This window comes from Patagioenas fasciata, chromosome 5 (assembly GCF_037038585.1).
Source record: "Patagioenas fasciata isolate bPatFas1 chromosome 5, bPatFas1.hap1, whole genome shotgun sequence".
Taxonomy (NCBI): domain Eukaryota; kingdom Metazoa; phylum Chordata; class Aves; order Columbiformes; family Columbidae; genus Patagioenas; species Patagioenas fasciata.
This window is the reverse complement of record NC_092524.1, coordinates 26,600,192-26,623,557: the sequence shown is the minus strand read 5'-3', so window position 1 is coordinate 26,623,557 and position 23,366 is coordinate 26,600,192. Positions and strand designations below refer to the sequence as shown.

The 23,366-nt window shown below is 45.2% G+C and overlaps 1 protein-coding gene across 1 annotated transcript in view; it reads right to left on the bottom strand.

Annotated features, from left to right (window-relative positions):
• The window catches only part of ACCS (1-aminocyclopropane-1-carboxylate synthase homolog (inactive)), a 61,997-nt gene extending 39,144 nt beyond the window's left edge, over positions 1 to 22,853 (bottom strand). Inside the window, exon 1 of the mRNA XM_065839148.2 lies at positions 22,418 to 22,853. The gene's annotated coding sequence lies outside the window, so the exon portion shown is untranslated. The remainder of the gene's footprint in view (positions 1 to 22,417) is intronic.
• Between the last annotated feature and the right edge of the window lie 513 nt (positions 22,854 to 23,366).

Sequence of the window (23,366 nt, the reverse complement as noted above, 5' to 3'; positions counted from 1 at the left end):
CTAGTCTGAAACAGGTCCAGAACAAATTGCAGCTGGTAAAGGAGAGAAACTAGAGGTTTCTACCTCCAGTTACCCCCTTAGGTGGAAATTATCTGCACTCCAGATGCAAAGCCAAGTATAGCAGAGACAGCAACAGGATGGCCAAAGCAGGGATCTGGCATCAGAACATGTTGTTCTTAGATTAGACTGACTAGTCCATCATTTCAATCACAGCTCCAGACAAAGCCGACTCACCGTGTTTCCTTTACCATCTGTGTAGTCAGGAGAACCAGTGGATTTATTGTACTTCCAAACCAGTGATGACCGAGTGCCTTACAAGCCGTATTGTATTCCCACCCCTGAGACAGAAAGGTATTACCGCTCCCGCTTTGAAAAAGGAGCCAAGAATAAGTGACAAAAAACTGCTTGCCCAAATTTGCACATAAAACTGATAGCAGAGCAGCTAACTCAAACTCAGTTGGCCTATCCCTAGGTCAGGACTTTAATCCTTAACACTTCCTCTCAGCTTGACCCAAGATTTGATCTAGAAGGTAAGCACTGATGGATGTGGGTGAGCTTTGCATTTATCTTGGAGGATTGCAGTTCTTGGAATTCATGTCATTAAGATCTTGGTCTCTGTTTTCTTATGGGCAGCAAAAATTTGGCACAGAAACTAAGCATCCCACAGCTACTATAATTTTAATATCCTGTGAAGCCACTTGGAAATGAAGATGGTAGGCATGCCATGGCTTTAAAGTCATAATATTTCAGCTTTGATTTCTGTTCATAACAGGATAAAACTGCATAGAATTGGGCCATAGGATGTCTAAGCAATAGTCAAACTTCCTTAGAGGTTTGGATTCTCTGGGGCAGGTTTCCTTTAAGCACTAAATATACCTGTGATCAAACTCTCAAGAAAGTAACATCTCCTGAATGTAGAAAATATTAACTTTTGTTGTTTTTGCTGTTGAGATTCAAACTCATTCTGTAGAGACAGAACACAGCAATATCTAGCCAGAGCCTGTAAAACAATTTTCTTTCTTGTGAGAGTTTTAGAAAGGGCCAAATACGTTCTGTGCTTAGTCTCCATTGAATGAGTCTCCAGAGCCTATGTGCAAGTAAGACTCAGTATATACTGTATTTTATGCAGCAATAAAAGCAACTACTATCCAGGAGTGCAGTGGTTGTCACGATGTCTCCAGCCACATCTACTCAAAATCTCAGTAACAATAATGTGGAAGTGCAATCTCAGGCTAGCTGAAAAATAGGATTCCTCTTCTGTAGAAATTTTCAATAGCTTGAAATGTAATTTCAAATAGACACACAAAAGATCTGCAAGTTTCCTACCAGACAGAAATCCTGTAAGATTTAATTTCAGAATCACTGATACACAGTGTTTCCAAAATAGTAAATGTAACCCAGGACTTCAGTAACTTGTTGAATAAAATTACCATAGTTGTTTTTTTGGTTTGTTTTTTTTTTTTTTTTTTTCTCCAATATCACTGCTGCTCATCACTGGCTAGGGACAGCAAATTTATTTGGAGCGAGCAACAATTAAACTGAAGAGTCACTCAGTTTCACTCAACAGCCAAGTTTCCAGCTTCTACCAGACAAGAGAAATCCCATCTCAGCCAGCCAGAGGATGCCAGGGCTGTGACTGCAGGGCAAACCTTGGAAGGTGTGTGTCTGTGCAATGCTACAATCAAACACATGATACAACAGGCTAGTTATCCAACTGAAGACTGACAACTACAGTTTGTGAAAGCTCATACGTTTCCATGAAACACTTCTACTTCAGCACATGCACATTTTTTAACTGCATCATCATTGTTGAAACATTCTTAACAAGCTCTATCCAGTTCTGCATACCTGCAAAATTACAATTTCTCCTCCTACAGGATTCATGAGAGCTGTCATGGGGACATTATCAATGCAGATCCTTTGAGCATGCAGGTGGACAGTCTAATTCTGTCACCAGTTGCATCAGCTGCAGCAAATCATGCACACGTGCTCCCTTAACCAATTTGTCATGGTACTTGTAAACACACTGGGCTACACTAAATAGACAGCATTGGACAGATCTACAATACTTCATTAACTACTGAGGGGTCATAACATAGCATATGTTTTTCAGAGGAGAGGCACAAAGATCAATTTTGTTTTGGAAACAGACACCTGGATAGTCCATAAAAGCACAGAACAGCTAAGAAAGAAAACCACATTTCAACTAACCACTGATGACTGACTTGCCTTTGTGTCAAATTGTGCTGAACAAAACACACCTAGAGCCTGAAGTATTTAAACAAAAGCACAAAGTAGTGCATTGAGAGACTATAAAAAGAAGCAATATTTAAGAAATCTTATTTCTGTATCCTTTTACAGTACTGTCAAGGAATGCACAGTACTTGGTACAGCCACAGTACTGGGGCCACTGAGCTCTCACACTGCAGTAGGCATCCTAAGAGGCATAAGTTGCTCTGCAAATGACCCAACAGAAAAAACAGTCACCTTGCTTCCCACGATCAAAGAGGTCACATCAGTGCTTGAAGACCTCCACTGTCACAATAGTCATTGCTGGTAATCAGGGGTGCTGGTACCAAAAGTAAAGGTAGAAACAGCAGGACAAAGTGATAGGGCCTCCTAGATGCATAGCTACATCTTCACACATGGTATCAGAGCAGCTGTGAGCACATCCTGCTTGGTGACCTGTCCCCTCACACACAGCCCCAGCCTGATTGCAGAGTAGCCTAAAAAATGTGCCCAAGCAGGTAACATCCCAGGAGACGGCCTCTAGACACACTCCAAGATCACATCCAAGGACTCCTGAAAGAGTCCTCCAGACATGGTGGCACTAATACCTCTGAGTGCTCTTTGGAGCAGGGATTGTTTCTTGCTATTGGCTTGTATCAGGCTTGAAGCCTCTGGATGTTATCATTGGGGTGATTCTTGGATCAAGAAGGCCTGGATTAGTTGTACTAGATGCTTTTAAGTAGATGTGTAAAGGCACTGAAGATATTACCATGGCTCATTAGTGACCAGGGAACAGCAGGCTTTACTGACCCATGCTTGTCTGTACAGTCCTTGTATCAGGCACCACATTTCATCCAGCAGGACAGCCACTAGGAGAGATTTTCTCTTTCACAACTTCAATCATAGAAGAGTTAAAACAAAAAGGGCCTCTGCCCCAGCTGCATAAATAAGAATATCTCCACACAGTACAGGACTGAAACGGAGGTTAGATAAGCAAGGCCTTGGCAGCAGGAAAAACAAACAAAGCCAGTCCCTGCTACACCCACTGAGAGGCAGCTTGTTTTGCCATCAGCAGTTTGTCACACAAGACCTGCAAAGACTCACAAGCAGGCAAGACCAACACAACAAGGTTTTTGTGAGACCAGCCAGGAGGAGAAATGGCTCCTGGCTAGTATTATCTCCAGCTGGATGTTCCCAGCGTTGCGACAGGAAAGCAAGGCTGCGGCCAGTCCAGGCAGCTCACCAGCATGGAGATGTTCCTGACCTTGGGCAGAAGTCTCACCTGAAGGCCACTCTGGTTCCTCTACACCGTGTCAGTTGAGAACAGCGAGCTAGTTTAATCAGATTGTGCAAATTCATGGCAATCCTCACACCTCTCAAAGAGGCTTTCCTCTAATAACAACCCATCTGGGGCTCTGACAATGCTGGGAAGTTGGATTCTTCTGCTGAGCTCAACACTAAGCTGAAAGCAAGAGGTATATGAGACCTAGCAGATGTCAGAGTGCTCACCTCACCACACTTCTTTAAGGGATCCTAGAGGTCTAGAACAGAGATCTAGGCTTTCCTCAGCACCCTCACACACTTGGAGAAGCTGCAGCCCTGCAGCCTTGTGCTGCTGACCATGGCAGCGTGGCTGTGCGGAGCCCACCTGCACCCACCAGCCACCTCTCCCCTCTGGGACACCTTGGCCTTTATACTGTGGGGAGGCTGGCTGATGAATAGCTTCTTGACTGAAGGGATGATTCAGATACAGCTCTGGTGAGAGGAAACCCTCATGCTACAACAGCAGCACAGAACACAGTGTCTCCGCTGCTCCAGTCTCCTTTCCCCTCCCACATCCTCCTTCAGCTCTCTCCCTCTAATTTTATTCCCAGAGCCCAAAGATTGCTTTTACAAAGACAGCTGAGTCATTTCCCAGCCCTGATGTGCCATCTACCAAATGCTTCAGATGACAGATATCTTAAGAAAGAATCCAGCCTGTTCCCTTGTTGCACTTCTTAAAGCTGCTGAAATGGAGCAATTACACCCAATTTCTTTGACAAAGAACGAGAAGTCCTGTCATTATCACAGCTTCCCCTTGGAAATGCAGTGGGTGACAGGAGGAAATGCATGAGCAGTGTTACAACTATAACAGGCTGATGCATGCTGCAAACTACAACTGGCTGTGAGTCTATACCAGGAAGGTGTCTCTTCGTGCATGGAAAGAAAAAAGTCCGTGAAAGATTCACCTGGGCATTACAGAAATGCAGTGCTGATTGCTGGTGCACCAAAGGGAGCAGGGTGCCCCTTTTAAAGGACCCACTACCAAATAGCAGCCGCTGCCCCCAGGGATCAACAGCTAGGCTCTCTGTACAGACTCCAGAGGGACATTAGACTGGGACATTAGACACACTGGACTTCCCACTCCATGCAGCCTGGGCTCAGCAGGGCATGGGGTGTCCAGGACCACCAGTACAGGTGCTTAATAGAGCATTACTCTGCCTTTGGAGTTTCAACCCAACACCTGCCTTTACGGGGACGAAATGCTGTCAGGTAGCTGCCAGGTAAACTTATGAGGCTACAGAACATTTATCTGTAACTTCACGTCCACCACAGGAGAACATGTGCACCTTTGACTTTTATTCCCTCCCATACATAATCCCATAAAGGATGATGAAGGTCAACAGAGGAATGGCCATGCCTATGATTCCCAGGCAACACTGGCATCTATCGTGGATGTTGGCAAAGCAGTGTCAATAGCACTTTGCTGAGCACTTCACCGGCTACCTCAAGAAACTAAAACCACACAATGCACCGCTGTCTCTCCCTGCTCCTGATATCCATTCTTTCCCACCCTTTCTCATTCACCGGTTTCTCATACACATAACTGATCAGCCACTGCCTGGATCAGAGGACGCCTGGCTGCTCCAGCATGCCTGTGTTCTCATGTATCTCATGGCAATGGTGGGTTCTTTCATGGGAACAAGGAGGGGAAGCTGCAGGCAAAGTGGCTGCCAGTAGCACAGCTCTTCCCCTGCTCTCTGCTCTACACAGGACTGGGTGCAGCAGTTTGGAAAGATCCAGCTTTGTTCAACCATAGTGTGATGCTGACAGATGAAGGAAGGAAAGCAGAAGAGACAACATATGTGGACAAGTCATAACTCTCAGACCTGAGCTTCTTTGCATGTTCCCTTGTGTCTGAATGAACAACAAATATTTAGAAGAACTTGGATGCTGTCACAATTTTCAACAAGCGACACAGGCAATCTTTCACCAACTTGACCTCTCCCTTTGCAGGGAGGCCACACCACTCCAGCTTTTCCCATCCTGCTTTCCCACTCCCTTTTCACTGCCCTCATGTTCTGATACTCCCCACCCTCCTCTCTTTTCACAGCTTGTACCTCTCCCAACTCACCAAATAGACTTTCGAAATGTAGGGACCAGTTACATCTGAGTCAAGCGCTTTCCATCACATGGCTAAGGCTCTCCCTGCTCCTCTCTCATGAACCCAGAAAAGTCCCTTTCCCCACTGACTGCTGCCTCCAGCACCCACTCCAGCCAGCATGGACATATTACACACCAGTACAACCACCACTAGCCACTGCTCCCCACACTTCACTGTTTTAAGCTTCAACAAAATACAACCAGGCAAGTCTCAGGCATACCCTCCTTCTTCCCTCTTATTAGCTGCTGTGATTTGCTAAGGCCTGATCCTAAAAGTCAAAGACCATACAGACTTCAGGTCTCCTAAACATCTCCCTGCACCCAGCCTTCAAGCTGCTGACTGGGTCCAAATATAACAAACTGATGAGCAACCTTGGACTTGAGCCTGCACTTTTACTGACTCAACACTTTACAGTTCTGAAATAAAAGCTAAGTGAGAGCAGAATAAAGGTATGGACCTATACTTAGGTGTCTGGAAAGCTATATGCTATTTGTACTGTTGGCAGGAAACTGACTTTATAAATAAGCCAGCACATGCTTGTGTTTACAGGTTTAAGCATAGCCTATATCCCTTGGATAAAATCCATGCACACCTTCCCAGCCACAAAGGACAGTCCCAGAGAGCAGCTATTTCAGGCATTTTGTCTCTTTTAGCAATATGAGTATCCTTGCCAGTAAGTCGCCATTGCTCTGTGTCAGGGTCACTGATCCAGCTTTGCCAAAACCACAGCAAAGTTCTCTTTAAAGACAAGCGTTTCTCTCCCCAGAGCAACTCCCTGCCTCAGACACCACGCCTGTCAACTCATTTTTCTGTTGTCATCCAAAAGAAGGAATAACAAGTGAAAACCACAAACCAGGGTGGCCTGGGAAAATTTTGACAGTTTGACAAGGAAAGCAGAGGAAGTATCTACTTGTTTATACACTTTCAGATCTTCGAATAAAGATTTCCCTGAAAAAAAACATCGTGACTTCCTCTAACTAGATGAAGAAAAGAAGATGTCAGCTTGCATCTTATCAGATCTTTCTAGTGTAAAAGCTAAACTAGATATTTAGATGGATGATGCCATTCAATGACAGAAATGTCCCTTTTGCAAAGCACAACCTGCATTTAAACACAGAAGCTAAACTAAACCCACCAAAAGAACAGAGTGTACAGAAACTACAAACCACCCACTCAACCTTGCAGATACAAAACAACTGAACCAACACAGAGAGCGGCCAGAGCACAATGTCTGGCTCAGGCAGCAGTGGTAGCTGTATCACAGAGGTGGGCCAAGGGCTGCCCAGACACAGACCTGGGCATGTGGTCCCTGGGCCACCCTAGAGGTCCCTCTGGGCAATGACAGGGGTCCCAGCTGCCTCATGCCTCTGTCACATTTCTCTTCTCTAGCACCAGAGCACATTTTTCAACATAAAGCACACTTGCAAAGATGCAGTGCCCCCAGGCTCCTTCAAGTCCTGTAAGTACACACTTGGCACGTTTTAATTTAGGCACTTCATGAAGGGCAGCAAGACTGATCTGGGAAATGGAAGAGAAGGCTTGGACAGAAATAGAATAGAAGATCTCAATAAAAGGTACAACAACAGGATTAAGTGCATCAACACAGGACAAAGAAAGGAAATTTCCATTAAGCCAAGACCCAAATCCTGATGAGGGTGGTCAAGCAGTGCAACAGGCACCTGGAGAGGCTGTGAAATTGCCATTCATGGAGATATTCAATAATCGACTAGATATGGCCCTGAGCAATGCAATGTGGCTTTGAAGTTGGTCCTGCTTTGAGTGGATGGAAGGACCAGGTGATCTTCAGAGACCATTTCCAACCTAAGTTAGATTCTACAACTGTGTTTGATCACAAGTTACCATTAAGCATTTGAATAAACCAGAAGCTTGGGAATGGCTATTTACAGTATTTAGGAAGGGAACTGTGATCCAGGTAAAGAAATCGAAAGCAGGAAGACCTGGAAATAATTCATTATTAAAATAAACATGATCAAATAGGTCTTATTGAAATTACAGGCCAGTCACATGCCTGACATTCCTAGTATTGCTGGATGCATCCAGGATGGGAAAGGTAGACTGGGGAGAAAAGGAGCAGCAACTTTCTCCACCTTCAAGAGTTGACTTCTCTTCCTATCAAACTGCTACACATCCAGGAGGTGAAGGAAAGGACCCACTCTGAGAGGAAACAGCTCCCCATGGGCAAGTTCTGGCAGACAGGAGTGACCTCTCCTGGGGACTGCCAGCCCAGTAGTCCCACTCCAGGGACAGCAGAAGCCCAGCCACTGGCTTGGTTGCTTCTGTTTGCCCAGAGCACACAAAACAGGTTGCCAGCAAATCTCTGCAGGTACCCCAGTGCCAGGCATGTTCCCCAAGAAACACACCTCATAACAGACACTCTCTGTAATGTCATCAGCCTGTGGAGAAAGACATCTTCTGCAAGCACACTTGCTTTGTATTTGGCACCAGTAGGACTACCTGATGATGAAGTGCTCTCTATTTTATCCAAATTTTTTTTTTAAGTAGATGTTGATATAAAAGATATTTAAATCTGCAGGGCCTACTCCAGTTAACCTGTAATTGGAGCAGGGTGAAACACAGAAAGGTGACTGTAAAGAAGAGTGACAGTTATTAAAAATAGTAACCTAATTAGTCACATAATTATGTAAATACAGAAAAATTGGGGTTGGAAGGGACCTCTGGAAGTTATCTCATCCAAGCTCCTGCCCAAAACAGGTGTGATTAGGTGGTCAGTTTGCTCAGAGACTTGTCTGGTTCAGATTTTAGTGTCTGCAGAGACAGAAGTTCCCCATTCTGGGAAATGTGCATATCTTTTTATGGGAAGAGGCCTTATTAAAACATACTTGATCCCATATTTGGCAAGATGTCTAGTTTATTTAACGTAGATAACTATATCAGTATGTATACATCTGGAGGCATTTTACAGCCTGGCTCTGCATTCTCATATAACAACAGTAAACTGTAAATTAGTATTGCTCGTAGAAAGCAGGTAGCATTGAGACAAGAATGGTGGCCTTAGAAAGACAAGGAGCATGCTAGAAATCTCCCACCTAGAAGACTGCCCAACATGACAAATTGATTTGTACAACATGGTGGTTAATATATCCAAATTGGGATCATTCATACAGTAGAAAAGGATGGTGATGGTTACATATGTACAGTGGAAGACAGTCACTTGCAAAGTAGCATCTCCATATAATCATTACAAATCTGACTCTACCCCAGGGTCATGGTATGTAGTCAGTTAAACACACCCTTAACATGATACTGTCACTAGGACAAATGTGATTCTTGGACATATAAGCAGGAGAGTATCATGTAATAGCAGAGAGGTGGCATTACCTCAGTACACAGTGCCATTGAAACAACAACAGAAACTGCTACACTACATCAAAAGAGAAACGTGTGTTTGTATGTCAGTGTTCATAGTTTAAAAACAACACAAACATTGTCGTGAGTTCAAGAAAGAGCTTCAAGAAAAATTCAGCATCTGGAAAACATACTTCTGGCAAGAAACTTAAGAAGGTCAATCCAAGTTTATCCAACAAAAGGTCAAACGATGACTAGAGCACCATCTATAATTACCAGCACAGAAGAAATTATTAGTATTAGGGCTCTTTAATCAGGCAGAGAGGAAAAAAAACAGCAATATAATTTGATGTGGTGGTTGGAAACAGAAGCCAAGCAAATTCAGATGAGCTGTAGGGAGCACTGTTTAACAAAATCCATTAACGATTAGAACAATTTACCTAGAGTAAATTTATCTAGGGGTAGAGCTTCCACAGTTCAAGGTCTTGAACTGTAAGGCTAAACAGCCTGTTTTCGCAGACACATTGTATCTCAAGAAATGCTGAAGCAGAAATTATTGGACAAGATTCACTGTCAGAACAGATAAAGTTCCCTCTAGTCTTCAAAATATGAAAAGTGACCAGGAAGAATGGTAAAGTACTGAAAGTACTGAAAAGTACTGAAAGTCAGACCAAATTGTGTTTTGTTACAGAAGACATTTTAATTACTCTTAGAAGTTACAAACGGAAGTGAAATCATTTTTTAAAAGCCGCAGTTTCTTTAATAAAGATAAAAATACAGTGAGACAATCCTTCATGTAACTGCCAACAACTCAGGGAAAGAGAAAGGACATTTGTAGAAAATCAAAAAAGAAGACACAAAGTAGTATTCCTTGTCTGCAAAACTTGAACATAAATCCAAAAGTAAGTAAATCCAGATTAATTTTGGTGCAACTGAGAGCACCATCTGGCCTCTCCTTTTAAACAAATGTGGTAGAATTTTGTAATCTCATAAAATCAAATACAGAAAGCAAAGAAAGGTGTAAAAACTACAGTCTAGAGATTGCTACATGTTTTTGGGTATGCTCTGCCTCGTTTTCGAGATCTGGCCTTCTGCTTTGTGTTTCTGCATCTTTGCAGAGGCTTTGTGGGTGCAGAATACCACCAAAACAGCCACTTTGTGCTGATGCCAGTGATAACTCACAGTTGCAGCCTGCAAGGAAGAGTCAAGTGGGCTGGCAGAGAAATGGCTGGGAAGCGTGCTGTTTTGATGTGAAACCAGATGGCATTTCAGAGGTGTTTTGCTTTGAGATTTCTGGGTTCACTCAAATCTGGGAATCTCAGGAGAACAGAAACCATAAGCAGATGAAAACACACCCAACTAACAAACAGTTTGCAAAAGCCCCCTGAACACAGTCTGGGGAGAAATGTACCCTCACGCCTGCCCACTGGAGCCACATTGGGACCCAGAGCAGAGGAGCCATGCTGTGAGTGAGGACACACGGACAGTGGGAGATTTACAAACTCAGTTGCTCAGACAGATGGGAAAGGAAATAGGAACTCTAAACAGCATAATGCTTTACAGAAGACTTTTTTTCTAAAATAAATCCCAAACAACCACCAGCTGGTTCTCATTGCAGCCTGCAGATTAATAGATTTCAAGCAGAAAAGCAGCAACAGATGCCTTCATACAGGAAGGAAGCAGAAAGACAGCTGTCACACTGGACTCACCCCTGGGGCTTCTAACCCAGGAGATTGTGGTCATGTCAAGCTGGCCCCGAGGCAGGGAAGCTGCACCCTGCCGATGCCTGTTGCTGGTTCTTTCCCAGCCACTGTGTGCATCCCTCTGGGGGGACACAGGACATGGTTGGGCTGTGGGAGCTGGAAGAAAAGGCTGTCGTTTCCTTTCACAGCCTTGGAGCTGCTGGTGAGCCCAAGAGCAGAGTGAGGCACAAAAAGAGAGCTGGCTTGGGACAGCAACAGGAGACAAACCTTTTACAGGTCCCCTTGCAAAAGGGAGAACAGGACCCATGCTGGGCTCTCAGAGACAGAAAGCAAAGCTGTTTTGCCAGTTACAGGTTTTACCTACTCAACCCTCTGAACTTTTTCACAACTTACACATAAGGGGAAACAGGTGAGTGCCATAGGCTCTCAGGAAGCACACCATCTACCTCCAAGTGCAGCCAGCCTCCACATACACCTTCCTCCATGTGCTAAAACCTCCCTTTCTCAGAAAAAGGAGGGAGCACCCCCCAAGACCGACAATGCACAGGCCCTGCTCTAGTTGCTTTTTGAACCACAAGGGTTTGAGTTACATCAAGTGACACACAAAAGCCCTGGACACAGTCCAGTCAGCCAAAGCAAATCACCCCCTGCCCAGGACTTACAGCTTCTCAAGCCACCATCGTCTGCCATGGAGATCTGCCCAGAGGAGCAGCAGCCCAGGGAGCTTCAGCCATGAAGGCAGCAGCAGGAAGTGAAGCAAGTAGTAAATTGGTTTTGCAAAATGGCTGCACATTTCCTGCATACCCAGGGACCACTCCTGGGCCAAAAAGCGGACCTAGAGGCTGGAATTGCTTTCATGACTTTTGAAGAGCATGCCAAATTCTCTCTCTAAGGGGGTGAATACAAGGAAGCTGCACAAGCCAATTAGTTACAGCAGGGCCTTTGTTTCCTTCAGCCCTTGAGGAGGAGGAGGTCACAGGTGGGTTGGGATGGGGCACGTGTGTGTGTGCATGCTGTAGAGGTAACCTTTTCCTTTCTGAAGTGTAGCCTGACGTTCCTGTTTCATGGGACTCTTCCTGGGGCAGCCAGCTCTTAGGGGTGCTGCAGGATTGTTTGATCACTGCTGAACCTGGCATCGAATGAGGACAGGCCACGAGGGTAGGGATTAGCACAGTAGGTGTGTGGTAATCACCGTCTCTCATAAGGGCAGGCTCCTGTGTGCTGTACCCATGCCACAGTCAGCATCATTTAGTGCTAAGCTTAAATCATAAGCTTCCTGGGATGGACGCCACGTGAATTTGTATATAAAACAGAGGGAGAGTACATATGTGCTTTATATAAACAGATACAGGAGTAAGAAACTCTGCTGCGGTTAACATATCCACAGGTCAACCAGAGTCCTTGTTATGATTGCAAGTGATTTCTCAAGTACAGTTCTTCACAACAAGGAATGTGCATTTTAAATATCTGTAACGTATTGTTCACAAATACATCACTGTAAACAGTACAGACATACATACATACACCCCCCTCAACACTCCTGCATTTCCTGGTTACATTTACCTCATGCTCTCTCCTGGTAAACAAACTTCTAAAAGCCTGCATGCTGTTCCAACAGCAGCCTGGACTTGCTAGTTAATGGCACATCATCTTGTGAAAAATCAAGATCATCGATTAGCTTTTTATGATTCTGGAAAAGCAGGTTATGGGGTTTTTTGATACTAAATAGTCTCGTTTTCTGACTGTTCCTGCCATCAAACAGCTACCTGGCATGGAAAGCTGACAAGCCTAGTGATGGAGGGGGGCACAGAGGGCTGCAGAAGGAGCAGAGAGTAATTCTTGCACTTGTTTAGAGCTGGACTAAAAATAGAGGTTCTTGAACCAGTTTCACTGTAAAAAGCCTGCATAATTCAGACAAGTTTTACCAGCAAATTGGAGCTATAATAAAGAAAAAACCCCACAGCCTTAAAAGGTCTCTTGAAGCTCATCCAAAACAGTGTTCTGTCCAAGTGTCCTGTACAAGAGGGCGGAGGAAAGAGGGTGGGAAAGCAGATGCTAAAAGCAACTCTGGCCTGTGGGGCAAGAGCAAAGTTTGCCCCCCACCTCTGAGCTGTGCCTGCCACCGAGACGGCATGTTCAAGTGCTTTGGGCTCAGGGCAAGAGGCAACCCTTTGCTTACTCATTTCTGTACTACCACCCGCGGTACGTGCGCACACCATGTACTGCCTCTGCCTTGGGAACTGATTTCCACCAAGGGAATTGCGGGAAATTATGATGAGGAATCTTTGCTTGCTAGACTGTAATGTAAGTTTCTCTAGAGAAGTTCTGTCTTTGGTTTTGTGTAAGTGTCCAAAGACAAAACCAAATCTTAAGTGCATTTGCAAAAAAATAAAACAAACAAAAACAAACCAAAAAACAAACCAACCAACCAACAACTCACAAACAAACAAAAACAAACAAAAGAAACCACACAACAACACAACCCCCAGATACACAGACATTGCTCCTCTGGTTGCTTAGGTAAGACCAACCCTTTGTTTCTGCAATCCTGTGGGTGTAATTAATTGACATTCTGCATCAGTCTCCTGTTTTCAAGCCTCATTTCTGGTTTTCTCTCCCTTTATTCCTTAAGCCGCTGCTTGATTCCTCCTTCCTTCTCACAGTCTGCTCTCAGCACTTCCTCAACACAACAACAAAATCAGTGTCCATCAGAAAATGGTGCTGTCAAGTGTGAACTCTGGCAAAGTTCATCCTCTGCTCACTTGGCCTATAAAGAGTTTTCCCACAAGTACTTGATTTTAATTCATCAGCTGTTGCTTTTAAATGTGCAGAGATGCAAACCACCTTTAACTCTAAATGTTAAATACACTACATAAATTCAGTGTCATAAATGCCCCATCACAAAGTGAGGAGTAACGTCTATCCATGAAAATACAGGTGAGAGAACACAGCTGAGCCAAGATGACAAGGTGGGTTTATTCTCCCAGTCAAAAGTACTGTGGTGCTTTTAGTAATACTGAGGGTGCCCAAACTTTACAACATAACACACCTATCAAATGGCCTTCATGGCAAACCTGCATCAGAGTAAATTCATCTGTGTAGTGGGGAGGAATGGCTGTGAAAAGGCAGTTGGCACTTCAGGCCGTGAACGCAGGAGTGCATGGGTAGAAGGGCATCTCTGTGATTCAAACCTGTTGCTAGGACATGAAATGGCTTTTTCAGCTCCTCCTGCCACCATTTGGACTGCTCTCTGCACTCTTGGCATCAGCCCTACCTGAGATGGAGCAACTTTGAGCTCCATTCGCATCAAGGATATTTATTGAACTAGCAAATCAGCAGCAGCTTCCCCAAGGCTCCAGCTGGCACAACAGGCAAGGCACCAAGGCGTGAGCAGCCGAGAAAGCGGGGCAGTGAGTCAGAGGCAGCTGCCCCCTCCATGGGACTGCAGGTACCGACGCCGCTTCCTCTCAGCAGCCTGGGCCCTGCAGTGTGCCGGGTGTGCTGCCATCATGGCGTACAAGGGAAGATGCTGCTGGGGTTTCCCACCTGGGACTGCAGCATCAGCACAAAAATGGGTGCGTTTACAGGGGACAGATCAGATTTTTCCATTAAAGATCCATCTAGAAATAATGGAGGAAGCCCAGGCAGGGAAAACAAGCATGGTGATATTCAGCAGACTAAAACTCTTACACCTTCATGATGAATGAATTAGTCTAGAGGCAGCGAGCATCCCAGCTCCCTGCAACAGAGTGAATCATCATATACTCTTCCCATAGCAAAGTTTAAAAACTTCCCCACTCAACAGCCAAACGCCTGTTGAAACAGAGTGAAACAAACTTGACAGATGCTGGTAGGTAAGGGCTGCTCTTTAGTTTTTGCTGGTATCCTTATGCAAATGAGTCAAAGGAACTGTATTTCATTGGAAAAGTGTAATTGCCTTACTGGTGTTGAGTGGATATCACACAACCGCTAAGTCACATTTATTGGCATTTTTCAGGCAGCAAGCGCACAGGTCACAAGACCCTAACAGCACTCTGACGGAGCTCGACAAAAGCCATAGGATGGTGTAGTCAGCCTTCAAACTTGTAATAATTAGAAACATGTGCTACCTGCTTGCCTCCAATTGAGTCTCCTTTCCTCTCACAGAACCAGTGAAATTAAATAGGGAGAATAAGATTGGCTAATATTCCCTAAAAGCTTGTTTCCATCTACATGTTAACATATCTGACCAGTTCTGTTACTATCAGGCTTTACCATACTAAATAATGAAGAAAACAGAATTTAGCAGTTTTATGTCATTTCCCATATCACCCTGAAATGTTTAATGTGATGGGCAAAACACATGATTTTGCATGAGAAAATATATAATTGGGCCTCAGGTGGCAGGAGGGAGAGAAAAATGAATGGGTGATGTGCAACCATCTCCCTCAGCACAGCAAATAATTTATCATTATTATGCTGATGTTTGGCCAGGATCATGGACCCAAAACTGCCTCAGGTATCACACACTCAAGAGGTCTTCTGAATAGTACTTGCTCATGAACTCCTTCTGATCTACATTTCAGATGCCTGGTTTTGAATACAAGAGATATCAACAGATTAAGACCAGATCAAGTGGTCTTCAAAACCACTGACAAATGCTAGAGGACAGCAAGACACCATGAATGTAGCAAGATTTTCCTAAATTTCTCCTAAGTCAATTTGTATCAGACCCCAAGATCTCTCATGATGCCCTCCATCTTTCTGTCAGTTCATTCTGTCTTGCCTGACACACCTTGCCCAGGAAAATCAGGCAGAAGGTCACCACACATATTATTCCCAAGATATTTTAAAACTGATTTAGAACTGGTGAAAGATGACAGCCCCAGAGCCTGAGACAGATCACTAAGATAGAGCAGCAGGGCAAGCTGCCCAGATACTTCCCGTTATCAAAATGCCTTCAGGGAAAGGTGGAATTTAATCTTCGAGGCCTGCTCCATGTTTGCTTTCCTGGGAATGCCAATTAGTGTTCAGTATGGCATTTTCTAAAATGTATTTTGAACAGTTTATGAACTCAGTGAAGATTGTGAACTCACCAGAGACCACTGAGTGGCCATGAGATGACTGTCAGCGAGGATTTCTGGACACAATTAGCCATGGTCACGCTCTAAGCAGTGACTGAGAAATGAGTGTCTCTCTAACCTTTTTGCCAACCTTGCTTCTTGCCTCCTAACGATTGCTAAATTGAATCTGAAAACATCCATACTGATGACAGGAACAAGAGCTCTGATTCCAGGGAACAAGTGTTGATGACAGGGTAATCGCTGGCTTAACAAGGTGCTGGTTCCTGGGCTCTGCTCTATCAGATGAATGTTTCCTTACTGTGTCCCCAAAATCCCCTGGGCAGGAGAACAAGCAGTAGAAGCACACTCCGTTATTTTTCAGAGACTTTCCCCTCTTGGCTGTCAAAGATCTGAAGGAGTTGGCGACCAGCCCACTCTTATTCTGATAAATGCTATTTGCAACTAAAAATGGATTAAAATAGCCTCTGAAAGCTTGTCTGAAAGGGAACAAGCAGTCTTGTTCAGAGATGCCATTAGCAGAAAGATGTGGAGAGGGCTATTCTGAGGGCTGCTTATTTTTGGGTTTCACCCCACTTTGTCATTTGCCCTGACCAATGCAGAATAAAGAGTTTATAATTAGCACTTGGGGCACTGTTGATGGGAGCAGAAACAGGCCCTGGCCAAAATTCAAACTCAAGATTCCTATCATTTTCAATCACTAAATAGTCATATGCAATTAAATGGTTAAACCAGGAGGGAGAGGTGAGCTGTGGCTGCTAGGAGCCAGGTGCTTGGTGAAAAAAACAGAGCCTGTGGTCTTAGAAGATGAGCTGGGTGGCAGCAGCAGGGCAGGATTTCCAAAAGCTCATCCCAAAAGCTGACAGCAACAGAGGGGGTTTTGCCACGAATTGCACTGGGAACAGAGCCAGTCTCTGCACCCAATGTCCACCACAAATGCTTTCACAGTCACCATGGTTAGCTGTCACAGCTCAGCTCTGCAAATTAATGATTCTCAGATGGGACAACTCCACCAGACCCCAGATAGGCCTAAAAAGAGGAAGATAGGGATCCTGCCTTCATTTCCTGAGGTGATTGGTCTGTGACCACACCTTGTCACCACCACAGATCTCCCCCGCCTGTAGGTCAGGTGCCCATTACACTCCCAGCAAACTGCTGGTTAACTCTTCCCCATCTCCTGGGGGTTAGGGTACCTTGTCAGAGGCCACAGCATCCTCGCACAAAGCAATATTCAGACTTCACAGAGAGGTGAGTTAGGGTCTGTTTCTTAGAATCAGCTCAGAGTTTTGTACTAAGAAATTCCCGTCTGCAGCAAGGAATTAGGACAACGGGAATGTCCTAGTGTCTCTCATGTCCTGTTCCTGCAGCATCTCAAAGCTGTTGTGACTTTTGGTCCTCTGTGCTGCAGGTCTGAAGCTACTTCAATATAAAAGCATTGTGGGCAGAGAGTGCTCCATGATCCACGGTGGGAGGGACACAGGGTGCAGGCAGGGAATTCTTATGTGCCCTTCCAGACTTTAGGGTATCCCACTCAATGGCAATAAGGTGCACCATGACTCAAGAGCTTTGCTCTCTTTCCCACTTTTGAACAGTCTCCAGACTCTTTCTAGGCTACAGGGGACTGTAGCAAGCCTACATGACCAGCCTTTTCTTCTCCTAGTTGATATTCTGATAATTGGCAAGCCATGAATAAAGAATTTGGTTATTGCTGATACTAATACTGCACCTAAGGTGGCAAGTATTCTACTGCTTAATAGCAACAGCTTTCTGCCTCCATGTAAATATATTTTTGTATTGAAATACTTCTGCTTTACACATTCATTACTCAGAAAGAGATTCATGTAACAAATAAGAAATTAACAAATTACACCTGTGTAAGTAATGAATTATAAATGAATGTACAATATTCTCCCTTGAAAGCATCAGTGGTAACTATAAGGAACTACCGTGGATGTGTGATTTCCACGTGCATCTTCTGCTCCCAGGGGAGAGCACTTGCTCCTGCTTCTCCTTAAGGTTTAGCTGGAAAAAAAAAGTGACACTGCGGTTTCACATCACCGATAATAAACTTCGTGTTGTGACTGGCACTAAAAATAGCTGAAGCCATGTAAATAAGAACATGTAAATAGGCAGACAAACTAAAATTATGTTGTGGCACCTGATTTTCATGGTGGAGCTTCTAGGAAAATCTTCTCAAGCACAAGATTGTCACACATTAAAAACAAACAAACAAACAAAACCACAAACAAAACAAACAAAAAAACCAAAACAACAACACCAAACAACAGCTACCACCATGAGAAAAAAGCTATGGTGTTCCTCTTTCAGTGAGGCCCTTGTTTTCTCAAATCAACTCCTGATATGAAGCTGCAAGAAAGTCATTATTATTTCTTAATAGTTGATACATTTCCCCTCTCTTTTCCAAGCCTACTGAGAATACCGGAATCCCACTTTCAAGCTTTTTCTTTCCATAGACAGGAAGTACGGAAAGTGTTATAAAAGCAAAAGCAGAGATTTTTGCCAGACCAGAGGCTTCCAGGAGCCAAGATAGTAAGAAAAAAAAAATCCTTAAAAAAGGATTTACAGTCAGAGCTGGGACTTGGAGCTGAGCTACAGTGACATGAGTTACCATGAGTAAGTGACCATGCACACAGGATGAGCTAGGACTTTTGCAAGACAAATGAAATTGAGCTCAGCCCATAATAAAAGATGATCAGTTCATCCTGGGCTGCAGCACGTACACACAGGCAGCTGCCCCAGCTCAGCAGCATCACCATAGCTTGCAATGGCTTAGCAAAGCTATGGAAAAGGGGAGCTCTTCACAACCTGGAGCCCTTCAAAGCAAACCATCCCACAGGGATGTCCTTGTCGCTGGGTGTCAGACTGAGTGACCGAGGTAGGAGAGATGACCACATGATACTGCTGGGCCTTCCCAGAGCAGGCTGGGTGTGCACCCCTCAAACTGGTGCCCCAAGGAGCCAGAGGAGAGGGGCTGTGGTGGCAGGGGGAGCATGCAGCTAGGGGAAAGAGCTGTCACTGCAAGAGGAGTAGTCATAGTCCCCAGGGTTCACCCCTTCTGCCTTCTCACACGTCTCCTCCATCCCCTTCCCATACCACTCACAGCCAAGCCCTCCCTTTTATGCTCATCTGTTTCCATCCACAAAAACATTCCCTCTCCAGCTTTAGGTCAACTGCCTGCCTGTCTCCATGCAGCCAGGTTAAACAGCAGCAGTGACACACCAGCTGTACTGCAAACAACTCCTAAGGAAGCTTCAGGAAGATAAAAAGCCAATGCAGAAAGGAAATTCCCAAAAATCCCCCTGGTCTGCAGCCCAGAGGCAGCACTTCATTCATTACTGCTGTGATGGCTCTCAGAAAATGTCTGAGGCATGACAGGAGCCACCGCACAGCACCAAACACATCACGTACCAGCACAAGATAAATGAACTGCTCTTTCTCTGTACTAACCCAACCCTACCTGCTATAAGAGGAAGCAAAGCTCAGTCCTAGAGAGGGCAAAAACTGTGTCTACCCAGTACTGCAGGAGAGACTTACAGTGGTGGGGCAAGTGTCCTGCAGTGCCCAACTCATCCCAATACTCCCTGCCTGTGCACACAGCTGGCTCCAGTATAGGTGAGCTGCTGGGCTTTCGTTTCACAGTGTGTTAACTCTGAATGCTAAAAATTGTTCTGAAGACTTCCTCACCTGAAATGCCAAGGGGATGTTTTAGCAGAATTGACCCTGAGCTTGTGGTCATGGGAAGCCTGGTGCTGGGCATGTCCCATAGCCCTGTTTTCTCCCCAGTACCCTCACCCTGATCGCGGGGCTGACAGACCTCACTCACCTCATGGAGTTTTTTGCAGCAAGGAGACAGGACTAGAAATCAGTGGCAAGAAGTGCACAGCAAGGGAAATATTTTGAGATAGACTAAAAATAGAGTTCTGACCCTGCTTGTTTATATATAGCGAGGTCTATACGTACACTTGTTGGCAGTAAGTCAGCATAGGGGCAAAGACGTCCCTGCGATGCGCACAGAGAGGGGAAAGCTAAAAGAGAAAAATTGCTGGGTGCAGCTGCCAGGCAGCCCCAAAACAGCAGCTCCCAGAGGCAGAGGGGCAGCAAGCACGGCCACCCTGTGGGCAGAGGTGGCAGACCCTGGCCCAGAGCATGAAGTCACAGCACACGCAGCTCCCACCTCAACAGCCCTGCAGGTGCCTTCTTCTGCAGGACATCAGATGAAACCACATCAAGATGCATGACAGGTGATGAATCTACAACATGGGGGAGCAACAACAGCTCAGGGCTACAGCTGGAGAGGTAACTTCTGCCAGGACTCCTCCAGCACAGGGCTTGCATAGCATCCATGAGAGCCCATTAGGAGCAGCTGCAGAGTGGGAAAGAAGGTACGGTGCTGCGTAGAGGAAGGTGGAAGTTATAGGCCTTGCAACAGGGATGACAACTCCAAGCACAAGAATTCTGGCTTATGGCTTACACCTGGTCTGGACACAAGCAAACCCTTTCCTTTCACCACTCAGCCACAAAATGCTCACACTCCCATCTGGCACTTCATCCAGTCCTCTGTTGTTTCAGATTTTATCGTTACCAAGATACATTTATCACTATCTTTAAACCCTGGCTTTTGGTTTTGCACAAGACTCTCAGTTTCTGTTCAGGAAAGAAAACATGTTTCTACTCCTCCTGTGTATAGAAAAGTGCTTGAGACTACTGACCTAATTGTACCCAATAGGATACAGGCTGTATCTGAAAACAAGGAAAAGGAACCAATACGCATTCTTTGTTTAGTCGCAAAACTTTTTCTGCACATAATTCGTGTTTTTCAAAGCCTGGAGTCATGGTTGAGCAGGTAGAGGTGAGTGGCACAGATTGCCACCAAGTCCTCTGTCCAGAAGAGAATCAGTATCTGATTCTGTTACATCAGAACACTGTTCTAATGAACCTATATGTAAAGAGTAATCCTCTCACTCTTGCCTTAGGCACCTTGAGCCCTCTGTGTGTCCATGGTATTAAACACACCTGAAGATCTGCTTTTAAAAACTGCTAGGATTATAAATCTCAAAGAGCAACTCAAAACTCTGTACCCTTTCCTTCAAGAGCACCTTCCCCATAAGGTGTATACCATAGACCTCCACTGATTGAAACCAGAACTGGTCTTGTAAGCGTCTCCTGAGATGCTTGTGAGCTCTGGGATCTGAAGATGTTTTTGAAATCATCTCCGCTCTCTGAGATGCTTTGAGCAGGCATGAGAGTGTTGAATAGTTGCACACTGCTGCCTCACCACCAGCTCCCCACATGCTGCTGCTGTGCTAAGACATGGTTGCAGCTGGCAGCAAGCAGGGCTACACTCACAAAAAGGCCCAGTTGCATGGCAATGCCAGGCTTGCAGGCATCTTCCCACCCACGAACAGGAACAGCCTACAATTAGGTTCTCAGGGCTTACTTTACAAGGTGGGGAGGTTCTTAGGTTGTTAAGGTAGCAGCAGAGCAAGCTGGAAATCGGCTAAAGTAGCCAACATGAGTGGCCAAGGAGAATGGCTTGGATGACAGCTTCCTGGCTAAGAGCAGCAGCTCTGTCCTCAGGACTGTGAAGTCTGAGACCCTGCCTAGGGTGACAAAACCAGCCACAGAGCTGTGGCCAGGGGCTTTGCAGACGCCCCTAGCCACGCTGTCCTCCAAGATGTGGAGAAATTAGGTTGATTCCCAGAGTCAAATCAGGCAGAGTAAGGACGGACATAAGCCTTGGTTTCTGTCCTACCAAAAGTTAATGCTCTATCGGCTGTATGGTGGATAAAGTAACACATAAATGCCATTGTTTGTTGACATTTATCTGAGGTCTATTCTAGGAGACCTGATCTGAGGACAGTTATGGGGTCAGGCCAGTCCTCTCTGAGACTTCAGCCAGCACTGTTGGGCAGACAACCAGAAACTTGATTTCTACAAATAGCTGAGCATCTGTAGGTTTAAACTGGAGTGATTGTGACACTGAAAAGTTAGGTACGGGTTCCTAAAGATATGGTGAGTCCTGGTTTGGATTTAGGTCTTCAGGACTAGGAAGTGCTGACTTTGGGGTGAATGTTCAGCCTTGGCTTTGTCTTCTGAGATCTGGCAGTACAACAGATTCAATATCTGGTATTGACATGACTAACTCTACTCCTGCAGTAAGCAGATACCGGAATATAAAATGCATAAATAAAATAAAAAGGAAAATGTATTAAAAATAAATGCATAAATTAATATAGACCTACAATAAATAATTAAATAAGTTACTAAATAACATCTCCTGGATACAGCTGGTTCTGCAATCCTATTTTCTGAAGCTATGGCCTAAATAATACACCTGCCCAGAGCTGAGCAAGCTGGAGTGTCCCTCACCTGCAGTGTGGCTTTGGTACAGCCCTGCCAGTTGGTCCCAGGCAAGCAAAAGCCACTCTTGTTTGACCACAGTAGCCCAAAGAGGTCTGTGGAAGCCCCAGAGCCACACTGAAAGCTTCTGCTGCTCTGCACAGCTGTGCAAACAACTGCTGCACCCTCATGTGCCATACATTCATGTGTAAGAGAACCAGGATAGCACAGAATAAATCCCTAATGCCCAGCACACTTCCCCTTTGCTGGTTATCCAGGCAAGGTACACTGATCCAGACAGATGACTTTCTTACCTGAAGGTTGTGCTGATCCATGGGTAGATTCATCCTGTCTGGGCTGGGACACCCTGTCACACCAGTCCGGAGTAAAGCTCTTCTGCTGCAAGCCGGTCCCCTATGGAGAGTGCAACATGCTTCCAACCACATCACCTACTTGTTGAATATCAGCACCTCCTATGAGTTGTTTCCATGACTGTCTTCCTACCCAGGAAAAAAGCCCTGGATCAGACTCATGGAAGAAGAATTACATCCAGCCCCAGCCTGCTCACCTAGGTTGATGTCCTACAGACAGGACACTGAGGTGCATCAAGGGCACACATTACTACAGTTAGGCACGAGGCTGTTGGGAAAGGAAGCATGCAGGCAGGGAGGGGTGTGCTTCCCACTCACGCAGAGACTTTTGCAGAATCAACAAAAAAATATTAACTGCATCCCACATTTCATCACAAAATCTTCTCTGCTGACTCACTTGTTAGAAGCAGAAGTCAGAAGCAAGGCGCCAGTGAAAAGCAGCAGCCTTAGGTTGGCCATGCAGTGCCCTGGCTGTACTTTGCACTTCAGAAGCTAGTATTTGGTTTTATTGCTAAAGATATAGAGATAGGAGGGTTCCACTGCATGAAGAGCATTTTGTTCTTTGCACTGATCAATAGTCAGCAAGCTAGCAGAAATCCCTCTTCTAAAAGCCTTTTTGGATCTCTGTCTGCTGGAACCTGATATGTGAGGAGCTGAGGGTTTATGCATTTGGTCTCCAGGGAACATCGCACAGAGGGAAAGCTGCTGGCCATGAAACAACAAAGCCAGGTGGCTGGGACACACAGAACGGATTAACAGGCATCGTTTATCTTTTGGATTTTATTTGGTGTCTCTTTGTCCCAGGACAGTTAACTGCAAAGAAAGCCTGACCTCAGCTCAGATACAGCCCTGCAGAAAGCACGGGGAGCACAAAGGGGAGCTTACAGCAGGC